Here is an 11,659-nt window from a genome sequence, read left to right as displayed (position 1 = left end):
ATGCAATCAAACTTAATTGGTCCTCCCTCAATGGAATGGATTTTAGTGTCAATTTTTAGTTGCTCTACGCCAACACACAGAATTGGTTATGCAATCAGAGATCACATAGGTAGGTATATCAAATTTTGTTGGATGGTGAGATCGGATAAACTAATATGCAAAAAGAATGGAGATGGTGGATTGAGATTCTTGAAGACATTGATGCTGTTGAAGATCCATCTACACAGACCCACAGTGTTGCAGAGCCAGATCCATCTAAGCAAGAAGCATCCAGAAATAAGGTGATAAGATGCATTAATTAGCTGGACAACATCAAACGAAGATAGAATTCCAGTTGTAAATGTAATCTCTCCTAAGATTAAAGGTTCAGTTCCTAAACTTAAGAGTCCATCCAATATGAAAATGAAAAATGTAAAGAAGAGGTTTATATAAAGGAACCTCCTCATCCCTCAACGTATTGAGTGTGAGGAGAGAAACTTAGTGTGTCGTGGATGTAGGTCTTCATCAGACTGAACCATGTTAAACCCATCTTCTTGCGTGTTTGGGTTTTGTTTATGGTATCATAGCATGCTCTGATATTTGGACCATGGTCATTTCAAATCAAACCTCATATTGATCTTCTTTCTTCAAAACTGGTTTCAAATCTGTCATTTCAAATCAACTCTCATGTTGATCTTCTTTCTTCAAAACTGGTTTTGAACCGGTCATTTCAAATCAACTATCGTGTTGATCACTTTTCAAAATCGACCCTCGTGTTGATCACTTTTCAAAATCAACTCTTGTATCGATCTTCTTTTTCCAAAACTGATTTTTGAATTGATCATTTCAAATCAACCCTCATGTTGATCATCTTCTCAAAAGCAGCCCCTAGATTGATCCTTCCTTTCAAAATTTATATTCTACCAGCCTTTTTCAAAATCAATCTTCGGGTTGATCCGCTTCTCAAAAATGAGTTTTTACTCGCTTTTCAAACTAAACATTTTCATCTTACATCAAAGATCTCATATGCGGGCAGGATCAAACAAAATCTTTCGTCAACAATTTTCATCCATCTTTGTTTTCCCATTCAGGATAAGGGATAATCCTAAAAGCATTCTCTATAATGACTCATCCAAATTGTGAATCTTCTTGAGCCCAAAATTTTCACAAAATTGTTATCACAATCATCAAAAATCCTCAAATTCAACTTACAAGTCAAACACCAATCTTCGAATTGGTCATTTTCAAAAAAATTTATCATGGATCGACTCATTTTCCAAAACCAGTCCCACCACTGGTCATTTTTAAAATCTTCAATCTGAAATTGAATTCTTCTTCTAAAAATCGAGTTCTGACTCAGACATTTGTTTCAAAAAATGCGTTCCAACTCCGACAATTGTTTAAAAAATAAGTTTTGACTCGGACAATTGTTTCAAAAATGAGTTTTGACTCAGATGATTGTTTCAAAAATGAGTTATGACTCTGACGATTGTTTCCAAAAATGTGTTCTGACTCAGACAATTGTTTAAAAAAAAAAAAAAGAGTTTCGACTCAAACTTTCTCGAGTTTCGACTCGAATCTCCCTCAAAACGAGTTTCAACTCGGACTTTCTATCAAAACCCAGTTTTGGCTCAGACTTTCTTTCAAAAATCCAATTTCTGAATTAGACTTTCTTCAAAATCCAGCTTTCGAGAGGGTCGAAGCCCCCAAATTCAACTTCACGCTTAAACTTTACAATCAGACCCTCAGGTCATCAATTCTATCAATTCCAAAATATTTTTCAACCTTCGGGTTACAATTTTATCAAATTTATTAATTCCCAAAAAACCTTCAGATTACAATCTTATCAATGTCAATCATTTTTTCAACTTTCGAGTTGCAATTTTATTAATTTCAAACCTTTGGATTAAATCTTTCTCCTAAATCCAGTTTGTGTTGATCGAACTTCTTAAATCCAGTTTTATACTAGTCAAACTTCTCAAATCCAGGTTACACTGGTCGAACTACCTAAATCCAGTTTTACACTGGTCGAACTTCTTAAATCCAGTTTACGTTGGTCAAACTTCCTAAATCCAGTTTTACACTAGTTGAACTTCCCAAATCTAGGTTACGCTGGTTGAACTACCTAAATCCAGCTTTACACTAGTCGAACTTCCTAAATCCAGTTTACGTTGGTCGAACTTCTTAAATCCAGTTTACGCTGGTCGAACTTCCTAAATCCAGTTTACACTGGTCAAACTTTCCAAATCCAGGTTACGCTGGTGAAACTACCTAAATCCCGTTTTACACAGGTCGGACTTCCTAAATCCAGTTTACACTGGTCGAACTTCCTAAATTGAGTTTTTACATTGGTCGAACTTCCTAAATCCAGTTTATGTTGGTCGAACTTTCTAAATTCAGTTTACGTTGGTCGAACTTTCTAAATCCAGTTTACGCTGGTCGAACTTCCTAAATCCAGTTTATACTAGTCAAACATCCTAAATTCAATTTTACACTGGTCTAACTTCCTAAATCCAGTTTTACATTGATCAAACTTCTTGAATCCAGTTTTACGCTGGTCGAACTTTCCAAATCCAAGTTACGGTGGTTGAACTACCTAAATCCAGATTGCGCTAGTCGAACTACCTAAATCCAGTTTTATACTTGTCGAACTTCCCAAATTCAGGTTACGTTAGTTGAACTACCTAATTCCTGTTTTTACACTGGTCGAACTTCTCAAATCCAGGTTACGTTGGTCGAACTACCAAAATCCAGTTTTACACTGGTCGAACTTCCCAAATCCAAGTTACGCTGGTCCAACTACCTAAATCCAGTTTTACACTGGTCAAACTTCCTAAGTCCAGTTTCATATAGAGAGATCTATCACGATTTATGTGTGGACAAATCTGAACAGACTTGTCCATGTGGACAGATCTATTCCACCATGTGTGTGGACAGATCTGTTCCATTATGCATATGAACAGATCTGTCACACCATGCATGAACACAGATCTAGACAGATTTGTCCCATTATTCTTGTTGATAGATGTGCTCAACTATACAAGTAGACAAATTTGCAGATTTTTTTTTAGTACACAGACCTGGTCTAGATCTACCGATTTCTTTTGGGTGCATGCAAGCAAGCCAAGCATGCCGCGAGGCCTGATATATATATATATATATATAGATGTGTGGGGGGGGGGACCAGACAGGGATCAAACCTATGTTAGTTCCATACTGTTGTTTATAATGGCTTAAAGTTATGTTTTAAAAAAAAATTATCGTTAAGACATGTCTATATGTGATGGAACTTATTGACTGTTAATAAAACCTTTGAGGATCTGAAATGTTGATCAGCTGATTAGTGAATTGTTTCTTTTTCACCATTATCATAGGTTTCATATTAAGGTGGTGTGCAACAGTGTAACTGTTTTTACCATAACTGTTAGTAGACAACATTTCATGTAAGATCCACGATTCTAATTTTTATGATTATGGCGTAATTATACGGAAATCAATGAATTTTTATGTCTTGGTAATTTTTGAGGATTTGCTTATTTTGAGAACTGGGTAAATCGCGTAATATTATGTAGATAAAGCAATTTTGGGAAATCTAGAACGGATCAACACCTGAATCCTTTAGGATAAGTTTGGAATAGGGTGGTGGTGATACACCCCGAAATTTAGACCCGAACAACGAGGTAACCTTGTCAGTGCATGTGAATTACAAGTATTGACCTAAGTTTGGACCCGAATCTTAGAACACCTAATTTTAACGAACGAGTGGTGATTTCCTTAAGAGGCTTCGACCATTCTACATTGATTAAGGTTATTAAGAGAATAAAATGACTTGTTGGGATTAAATTATTACCTTGTTTCAGTAAAAAAATGCATTTTCTTATGACCTACATTTTGGCGGGTTTTGGGTTTTGACCCAGAACACTTAGTGGATCCAAGACCCATGGGCGACCCTATCAGTGGACATCCATAACCATGGTTGACCAACTGGTCAAGGGTGGACCAGCTGGGTGGCATTTTTGCAAGAAGGTTGCATGGTTTTAAAAAGAAGGCCTCTATTGGCCATGTATCTTTTCAAAAATCTCATGATGGAGCCCAAAGTCCATCATGAGAGGCGTCTTTTCAAAAAAAAGAGCATGGGGATGGCGCCCCATGGCAATTTTGAAACAAAACTAAAAGTTTTTAAATACCTAAAACCGGTTGGGCCTAAGGAGCGGCTAGCCTTGGGCAGCCCTTGAAATTTTTCAAAACATTAATGGCTTTTCAAAATGGTATTTTTGTAAGTCTTTCTAAAAAGTTTAAAAGCTTGACATGCATTGGCTTTGAGGGAGCACCCCAGCCCTCCATCTTGGAGGGGTAAATCCTAGCCGTCCAACCTAGAGAACATCCTATAAAAACTCTTAGAAAAAAAAAACGGGTTTCTCTCTCTCTCTCTTTCCCTCTCACTTGTTTCCCTTCTCCAACCGTGGGAATCGCTTAACGTGTAGCTGCAACATCACCTTCCTCTTCTTCCACTAGCTAAGGTGAAGATTCACCCTTCTTGTTTACGATCTCGTATCAAAAAGAAGTCGGTGGAGCTTTGCATCTTTGCATGCAAGTCCATACGGTGGATTAGCTCCAAGAATTTTAGTTGCTATCTTGAATCACCATGGATTTACATTATCATTTTGTAGCATGCATTTACAATCTTTGCTTTGTTCTTCCTTTCGATTTCATTTCAGTTTTTATCACCCTCTATGCTTGTTGTGGTCTTCTTTCTCACAAAAAAAAGGGAGAGGTTGTGACGTTTTTCTTTCCCGCTGTATTCATGGTTGGTTCACAGCTAAGGCATTTTTCTTCGGGTGTGTTGGACCGAGCTGGGCTTGCCCAGCCCACCTCCTTTCCGTTTGGCATGATCTCGGAATGCTGGAACGCCGGTTGGTGCATTTTGGCCATCAACATTCTTTTATTCTCTTTTGGATGTTTCTTTTAGTGGTGTTTAGGCTCAACCCAGTCCCCACGCGTTGGGACTGGTATTGCAGCAACGATCTGGGCTTGGGTCACAACGTGACCAGCTCTGCTTGAGCGTGGAACCCTGGGTTTTTTTTTAGCAACAAGGTAATGCTTGCTTTGTTTTTTTTATTTATTTCTTGGTTGTCGACACAGTGGTTCTCAGGTCGGTTCACCTGGTTGGCGCACCAGGGCACCAAATGTTCCGACCGACCAGGGGGGAAGACCGGTCGTTTGATGTCATACCCCTTTTTGGGTTGGTTGCTCGACCGCCCCTTTTGAGCTCTTACTCATGCTGCTGGGAAGAGCATCTGACTTGGTCCAGTGGACCAGACCTCTTGGCTATATAGTTTTTACCCTAGCTAGAACTGGATGTCATGCGGGTAGTCCGCGCGCCCAGCATAAGCCTCGATGAGCTTTCTTCTTTTTTTTTAGGTAAGTTTTATTGTACCATTTTCTTTTCTTCTTTGTCTTGGACTGTCGTCGGTCTGAACCATGGGTTCAGACCAGCACTACAGTCCATCTTGTTTCGGTTGGGTGCAAGTTGGGCCCAGCCCGAGTTACCCTCTTGGCTGGGGTTGGGTGTGCACCGTTTGGGTGTTGTGCACCCATGGCTTTCGGTTAGCCTTGGGGGGGGGGGGGGGGGGTGCAGGTCTGAACCCAACTTTCAGACCTAAACCTCTTGGCACCTGGAGTTAGCTAAGGCTCGCCCAGGTTGGAATAGTGTGCCATCTACTAGGTGGTGGGCACCCCGAGTTTCCCTTTCGGCTGAGCCACTTTGGGCTCAGGTCTGAACCGAGACCCTGCCCTGTCTTAGCAGTCGTTTGGTCCTAAGGACCAGACCTCCCCTTGATCAGCCTTAGTGCCTCTTTTCACTAGAATAGACATTGACCCTTGTCGGGGTTGGATTTAGCCCAAACCAAGCCATTGGTCGATCTAGCCCGAACTATGGATCGGACCCGACCATGTCGGTATGCCTGGCAGTTAGGCCCGGAAAGGCCAGACCCTTATTCGAGGTTGAAACCCTCTTTCCTTGACCGCAAGTGTGTAAACTTCCCGTTGGTACCCTGGCAAACCCAAAATCCAACTATTCTGGTTGTCAAACACTTTTTACTGAAAACCAGCTTGTCTCCATTTCAGGTTGAGCCATAGTAGACCCAATGTCGGATTTAGTTAGCCTATACTTTTTTCACACCTCGGTTAAGCTTTGGCATAGTGTACATGCATTGGGTTGCACCGAGTTCGATATATATATATATATATATATATATATATATATATATATATATATATATATATATATATATATATATATATATATATATATGTGCGAATGTGTATATACTTACGTGTATATGAGTATAGGTATATGGAACCTTAAGTATCTTTGTAACGTGACGGTATGTATGTATATGCACATATGTTGGTTAACAACACTTAAATAATTGTTTCGGTATGTCCGAATGAACATGTGACACTCTTGTGTTCCGTCCATATATTTTGTTTATGATAATGTTACACTTTGAGTCAATTAGTGTTAATCTAACATTCTTCTTGACAAACGGTTTATTTCGGGACCGTAGGCGCGGCTCCCCATATCGTGGAAATAGCCAATGTTATTCCCATTAGACAGGATGATTGGTTAAATTCGATTTCAAACTCTTGAATATGAAAATGTAGATGAATGCAATCATAACACTGAAGTATGTAATATAGTGCAGTTTCATAGCATGTGATGCCTCTGTTGTTTATAGTTGTGCAAAAGATAAAAACTTGTGATATTCCTTCACTTTGCACTTAGCACATCCTGACACTGTTATTGAATAGTGTGTACCTTGAGGAGGTACCCAGCTTGAGGCATTGGGAAGTGCATTAAGTGCACTCACCTCACGAGATAAAAAGATAGAAATTGGACACCATAGGGTATGAAGGTTGAAATGATTCATTGTGGGCTCAGTTAGAGTCTTTGGGCAGTGGCCCTTGTGTGGAATGGACTCTTGTGTGTTATACCCTAAACAGAAAATGAGATAATATGGTGTTTTGACTATTTACACGAACAGTGTGCTCCGTTGGCCGTGTGAGGCTGAGCACGTGAATGGGCATGCCAAGTCCTCGTTTTGCGTATCCCGCGGGGACCACTAGGCAGATTCCTCGTTGTGAGGTATGATTGAACTCGAGCCTTAAGAAAGATAAACCCGCTTCGCCCCATTCACAAAATGGTTCACCTTGGGAGAGGGTGGATGGTACAACCCTGAGTGACTCGTCGTTGCTACGACACGTGTTTTGATAGGAACTGTAGCGTTCCTTTGGCCTCCAGTCACTCAGAGTCAGGGAGGTCGAAGTGCCTTCTTAGGGACTCACTACTGCAGTAGTACGGATTGCAATCCTTTGCCTATGCAAGTGTTTTCTCCTAGCTGTGTGTTGCTCGCATATGGTTGACTCGGTCTGTAGCTTCCCCGGTTACCACACCATAAGTTGAATAACAGACATCAGGTGCATGTCTCACAAAATGCGAGGTTCCTTCGCGTACCGAAGGAGTAATTAGAAGAACTTAAAGACTAACCAATCAGCTGACATACTGTAGTTGCTACTTTTCGTGTTTTGTAGATGCTACTTCAGTTACTGTACTTGTTTCAGTTGTTACTTGGTTACCTTACTTACCCGGTATTGGTTACAGTTAGTTACTGCGTGAGTACTTGCTCTGCTGTTTCTTTGGTGTTACTTAGTAGTTGACTAGTACTTGTCACTTTACACTTGCCACTTATTAGCTTACTTTCAGTTCCTTGTGAGTTGATCATATATCTGTTTGTGGTTGCTTCTTCACCACCTCGCAAAAGGACTGACCCCGTTTCATGGGGATGTAGGTGACGAACAGGTATAGTGCGGATGCGATGACACACGATGTAGGCTCGGGGGACCCACACACTTGACCTGCAGTTCCTGTACCTGGTGGTTCTTTTTTGGGGGGTTTTGGTTATATTGGGATGTGTTCCCTGTTTTGTACTTTTATATTTACACTCTGTAAACTCTTTAGACCGTTGGGATGTTTTCCCTTTTTAACTTACAGCTACACTTTTTGTACACACCGTTGGTTACACTGTTTTCACTTGTTGCACCCATCTGTGGCGGTCACCCAGACTTTGCGGCTTTGTCACTTTCCCCACAATTGCTTTCCGCTGATTCTTTACTTGAACCCTTGATCTCCTTTTAAAAAAAAAAAAATTCTCACTGAAAATTCCAAGGTCGGGGTTTGGGGCATCACAGCTTTTGGTATCAGAGCAGAGTTCAAGTGTGCGGTCAGAGCTTCATCGTGCATCATCCTTCGCACTGTAAGTATAAGTTAAGTTTCTTTCATTTCTCTATTTTCCTGCTTTTTTAGATAGTTTGTGTTGTGGTTCTGCTGGTATGTTATATGTCGACGAACCCGACTTACGACAAGATTTTGGAGGCTCTCCAAAAGCTGACTCGAGGCGAAGAGGCCCTGAGTGGAGCTGTGCGATATTTGGCACGTAATGTGCATATGTTAGCACCTCCATGTGCCAGGTGTTTGGAAGATCACGCGAGGCAGATCTGTTCTCGTGAATTGGCTGAGTGCTCCTACTGTAGTCTTCGTGGGCATGTCATAGAGGAATGCCAGACAAAGCAGAGGGATGAACTTTGGATTAGCAATGCGGAGGACATCGAAGATGTATCCTCGGTCTCTGGACCACTGGTTGTGGAAGTGGATAGCCAGGACGGAGAAAGGCGTGGAGCGATTGATTCTCCCCAGTATTCTCCTGAGTCCTACCCCTATGCGGTTTCTTTAGAGTACGTGCCGCTGATTCTGGAGGAAGTCCAGGAGATCTCGGACATGCCGCTGAGGAATGTTGTTTCTCCTCCACGTGTTAGGCCGAGGCGCTATGGTAGTCGGAAGGACTACAGGGACTTCTACACTAGCAAGTCATAAGATTGTGATATGTTGTTTTGTTTTGGTTTTGACATGCGTGAGTTGTTGGTAGCGTTTGTTTAACCCTATCCTAATGAAGTGTACTTTTGTAATGTTGCAACCTCTTATTAATAAAATCGAAAAATTTTCCATCCTTGTGTCTTGTTGGTTGCTTACGCATAGACTTTTGCACATTTAGATGGCATGGCGCGCCAGATGTGATGACCTTATGGGGACTCTGAACAACCTTACAGAGGTTGTGGGTTGACAGGCGGAGACCATGAGGAACATGGGCGAGCACCTTCAGCAGGCCGCCCAGGGCCAGGGAACACCTGCCCAGATTCCTGTTACCACAGTCCCATATAAGCAATTTATGAGCTTGAATCCTCTCTCGTTTGATGGGAAATCGTCGCCGGAAGCAGCTGAAGATTGGATCAGAGAAATAGAGCGCATCTTTCGTGTGTTACAAGTTGGTGATGATCGGAAGGTGAATTTTGGGACCTATCGTCTTAGGAAGGACGCAGAAAGGTGGTGGGCGACCACCTGGGAGATAAAATTCGATAACCAGCCTGTTGAGTGGGACCAGTTCGTGGAAGCGTTCTACGCCGCTTACTTTCCAGCTTATGAGAGGAGCCGAAAAATGCAGGAGTTTCTTGACCTCCAGCAGGGTAGTTCTTCTCTCTCTGAGTACGTTACACGTTTTCGTAGCCTGGAGAGGTTTTGTCCGAACTTATACACGACAGAGAAGGAGCGAGCTCTTAAATTTGCTCGAGGGTTGAAGTCGGTATTACGAACGAAAGTGTACACCCGTGCACCTATGACGGTCGATGAGGCTTTAGAGACGGCCTCCTTGCTTGAGCTTGACTGGAGCGAATCGCAGAAGACTCCCGCGCAACGTCAGCAGCAGCAGAATTATGGCCATGGGAGTTGGCAAAGGAAGAGGCATTTTCACAAGAACCAGGGTGGAGGAAAGTTTCGTCCTCAGTCGAAGAAGCAGCGCAGCAACAACAACAGTAACAGCCGCCAGATTCAGAATCAGAACCGTAGACCCCAGTACCAGCAACGCCAACAGTCGCAGCAGAAGCAACTTACCGCGGCCAGTTGTCCGAAGTGCACCACAGATCATCCGGGGCGGCCGTGCCCACAGGACATAGACGGATGTCTATATTGCGGAAAGATGGGTCACTATATACGAGAGTACAGAAAGAAACAAGCAGACGACCAGCGCAGGAATACGCCAAGCACTTCACAGCCGACGCAACAGCGACAGACTGCTACGCCGCAGCAGCAGCCGTACCCACCGAAGCCAACAAACCAGAAAGTCGTTGCCGAATGAGCATACGCGGCGACGGTTGACCAAGTGACCAAAGCAGAGTTGGTCCAAGGTACGATTGCGGTAGCCGGACATGAAGCTTTTACTTTATTTGATTGTGGAGCTACTCATTCATTTATAGCAGCTAGATTTGCTCGTACCTTGCCTTTGTCAGTCAAGTCTTTGAATTATCTATTGGAGGTTCGCACTCCAACTGGAGAGCAGTCTTTTTGTGATTCGTATATCTCGAACATCGTGGTGTCAGTGGCAGGACAAAACCTGTCAGCTGACATTATCCTGTTAGAGATGACAGAGTATGACATGATTTTGGGCATGGATTGGCTTTTCGAGTACCATGCTCAAGTCTTTTGTCGGGAAGGCAAGATCGTTCTTTCTCAGCCTGATCGTCCTGTTCTGGAGATCAAGCTCCCTCAATCCCTACGTGAGAGACGCATGATTTCTTCTTTCAAGGCTCAGAAGTATCTGCAGAACGGGATTACTGCTTTCTTAGTCAGTATTTCCCCCGTGGAACCTGAGATGGTTCTGATCAACGACTTGGACGTGGTCCGAGAATTTGCTTATGTCTTTTCGGAGGAACTACCTGGGTTGCCACCGAGGCGAGAGATCGAATTTGGTATCGAGTTGATGCTTGGAACGACACCAATTTCCAAGGCACCATATCGTATGGCCCCAGCGGAACTGAAAGAGTTGAAGCGTCAGTTGGAAGAACTTCTCGATCAGGGTTTCATTCGACCTAGTGCGTCATCATGGAGAGCACCAATGCTGTTTGTGCGAAAGAAGGACGGATCCCTGAGGTTGTGCATCGATTATCGGATGCTCAACCAAGCGACAATTAAGAATAAGTACCCGTTGCTTAGGATCGAAGATCTCTTCGATCAGTTACAGAGAGCGAAGGTTTTTTCGAAGATTGATCTCAGATCAGGCTACCATCAGCTTCGTATCTGAGAGGATGACATTGCGAAGACGGCTTTCAGGACGCGTTATGGGTTGTATGAGTTCGTGGTGATGCCTTTTGGACTCACAAATTCTCCAGCAGCGTTCATGGATTTGATGAACCGGATCTTTCGTCCATTTGTAGACTCGTTCGTGATAGTATTTATTGACGACATCTTAGTCTATTCGAAAAGTTCGGAGCAACACCGAGAGCATTTACGAGTTGTTTTAAGTACTCTCCGTGAGCATCAATTGTTCGCCAAGTTCTCTAAGTGTGAGTTTTGGCTCGAGCGTGTCATGTTTCTTGGCCACGTGATATCGAAAGAGGGTGTATCAGTCGATCCAGTGAAAGTCGAAGCAGTTCTGGGCTGGAAGCAGCCTCAGAATGTGTCTGAAATCCGTAGTTTCCTTGGATTGGCCGGTTATTATCGACGTTTCATCCAGGACTTCTCGAGGATTGCATTACCTTTGACTAAGCTGTTACGTAAGGGTGTTAAGTTCGT

This window comes from Nuphar pumila, chromosome 15, assembly GCF_984573655.1.
Source record: "Nuphar pumila chromosome 15, dmNupPumi1.hap1.1, whole genome shotgun sequence".
NCBI lineage: Eukaryota > Viridiplantae > Streptophyta > Magnoliopsida > Nymphaeales > Nymphaeaceae > Nuphar > Nuphar pumila.
This window is presented reverse-complemented; position numbering follows the sequence as displayed.